Genomic DNA, 3411 nt, shown 5'->3' on the forward strand with positions numbered 1-3411 from the left:
TCTATCTATCTATCTATCTATCTATCTATCTATCTATCTATCTATCTATCTATCTACGTACCTACCTACCTTTCTCTAAAAACATCCTAGAGTAGCTCTGCAACTTGGTAAAAATATTTTAACTTCATATGCTATGATTTTTATTTTCTTTTTATTAACTACACATGTAATTAGATTTTTTTCTTTCCAAATCATCTTTCCAAATTATATTATCATTTTCTCTAGGACACTGATTTTGTATTGTTAAGTGAAAGAACCAAATCACAACTCTTATGTACTTTATGTACTTAATTGTAATATCATTTATTGATACGTGACCATATATCCTATCTAGTCCAGGACAGCTTCGGTTTACATTTTTTGTTCAGCCTTAATTATCAATTATTTACCTACTCCCCTATAAAAACGTCCTAGTTCCAATGACAGGATCACCTATGTGGGGCCTGTTAGGAACTCATCAAAGGGGGTAAGATTTATATATGACAGAAATCCTTCTTCTTTCTCCTTTTGCAATTTTTCTCAAGTTTCTTCTTCATAACTACCCTTCCTGTCTACTTCCAGCTGTGAATAAACATAGACATAGATAAACATTGTTGATGCATGACCTTTGCCCAGATGTGATGGTAGGTAGATGACATTGCATTGAGCAAATGAAGAAACTGCAGCCTGGATCAGCACTCACTTAAGAGGAAAGATCATTTCTCCTTTCTTGCTATTTAGCCAAGCATTTACTGTGGGGATTTTCAAAGACCTAGTATTAGGGTTTCTGTCAGAAAGTTGATGGTCATACACACATATCTGGAAAGCAAATAGTTTGAAGTCAAAGGGCATAACTCATTGCATTTATTCCATACATGTTGTTAATTTAAGGTGTGTTTTCCATTTCAAAAGGTCAGGGAATATCAATTTGATAGCTCATTCTTGTTATACCTAATATTTTCTTTACTCTACATGCAAACACATCCAACAGCCCAAAAGGGGCAAAGGAAAATCATGTAAATTGCCTGATCTTTGTTCAGTGCAAAAGCTGAGTTTAGCAGCTCCGCTCACCCAACTTCATAGGGAAATTAAACATCACAGAAAACTTTGCCCTGCTGAATAGTCTTTCTGGCCTTACTATTGGATAGCAAGAGAGATAAAAATGAGCTACGAGGGCTGAGAGTGGAGATTATACATGGTCTGGCAATTCAAGCCCCTTATTTTGGGGTTACCTCCAGTGATTTGCTGGTGCTGGCTCAGCCTGGCTTGGGAGAGCACATAGTGAACATCTTTTTCCAACATGTTTTCTTGAGGAGTCAGTTAACCATTTGCCAGCACAACAGTAGTCACCTCTCTGAGTAATCTAAATGTACTAATTATTTTAATGCATCATATGGTATGTGTGACTGATAATTTGTAGTTAATAGTGGGAGAAGATATCAATATATTGTCCAGTTTTGGTTGCGTATATTTTCCTTTGCACAAATTGAATCAGTCCATTTCTATTTTTTGGCATCTTACTTTCCTGACTTATTAATATATCTTGGGAGCTCTTCCCAAGTTAACACATACAAATCTACTTCATTTTGTGTTAACAGCTACATTACAACCCATTGTACCAAAGTTTATTTACCCAGATCCCTCTAGATGAAAAAAGTTTCCAGTTTTTAGCTATAATAAAGAATGCTGCATTGACCATTTGTTTACACTTGCACCTTTGTATAAACCACTCTTATATACAGATAGAGGAAAATAGATGAGTCAAACTGTAGGTGCATTTTAAATTTGGATAAATATTCTTAATTTGCACTCATGTTTTAAGGGTACAATTTGGCATCATTTGCAGTATCATTTACAATTGCAATTTTCTTTTCTTCCTTTATGGCAGGCTTAATCAGATTTAAGAATGCACTGCTAGGCATGTCCTTTTCCATCCTCCTTTCAAGGAGATATTTCTAATAGAAAGATAACAAAGATTTAAAAAAAGTCAGTGTTCCTTTAAATTTCAGCAAATAATTAGGAAGTGCCTGCCTACGTTCTAGAGACTCAATAGTTTAATAAGACAGACCAGTTTCATGACTTCCTGTAGCCTATGCTCTGATAGGAAAGCTGAGGCAAATACTGTCAAGTATACCTGATAATCACTCGCTCCAAGTATTTGTTAGGTAATTCCTTCATCACACCCTTGTCTACTTTTCTCAATTTGTTGTTCTAAACCAGTGGCATTCGGATATGATCTCATCCTTCACCAACCCGGGAATTATGTATTGCGTCTCATTTCCTGTTTTTTGGTTTTTGTTACTTTCCTCATTTTTTTACATAGCACATCCTCTAATAGCTTCTTATAGAAGCTCTAATAGAAAAGTGCGCTGAAAATATGTTTTTTGACATGGCTATATTAAAATGTCATTATTCTTCATACTTTCGATATTTCAGCTTGATTATGAATTCTGATTGGAAATACATTTCTCTTAAAATTTTAAAGGATTTTTTTCTATTATTTTCTAGTTTTCATTGTTGCTATTGAGCAATCTGTTAGTATATGGGCTGCATTTTCTCTCTTAAATGTTAAGGTTTTTTTTAATCATAAGCATTCTGTAATTTCAAAATGAGATGTCTTAGAGTGGATTTTTTTTTCATTCATTTTTGCAGAGCATTTGGTAAATCGTTTCAATCTGGAAACTCATATGTTTTAGCTCTAGGAGCTGGAGTACCAAGAGTGGGTCAATGGGGCCGTCTTCCTCAGTGCAGGCAATAAGGAATGATCTGAAGAGAATTTTTAAATCGTATTAAAACTTACTAAAAGATACGCTTATTTTGACTACAGAGTGCCAGCAATTCTCCACCCAAATCTCTTATTATTTAAAGTTCTCAACAACTGCTAAGATTACTGAGTTTTAATAATATATATGTAAACTTCAAATTAGCACATGCTGTATTACTGATCCCATATTAAATATTGTATTATGCATAAAAATTAATGTGGAGAACTCTCAGTTATACAGTTAGCTCCCTCCCTCCTGACACAGTACACTCATTTGAGATAAGTTCATAATACTTCAGAATCATTTGAGCTCTCTTTGGGTGTAGTTTCTGTTTTCAGTCCCTATTGTACTACATTTTCCTGGATTTACATATAAGATTCAAAATAAATAATGATAGCATAGTGATTATAAAAATGAAGAAATTTAATTTTAATTACCTCAATTCTATCATTCTATGTGACCACTGGAGTATAGAATTTTGTTCTTGTTTTATGGAAGACAGCTATCTCTATATATGTTTTCCACAAAATATAATAAATATACATGCACTATCCCTAGAGCAGTATACATATATTATATATAAATATATAAAAATAACAAATATATATCTTCCATAAAACATAATATATGTATACTGCTCTAGGGATAGTGCATGTATATGTGTGTG

The sequence above is a fragment of the Piliocolobus tephrosceles genome, chromosome 10, assembly GCF_002776525.5.
Source record: "Piliocolobus tephrosceles isolate RC106 chromosome 10, ASM277652v3, whole genome shotgun sequence".
NCBI lineage: Eukaryota > Metazoa > Chordata > Mammalia > Primates > Cercopithecidae > Piliocolobus > Piliocolobus tephrosceles.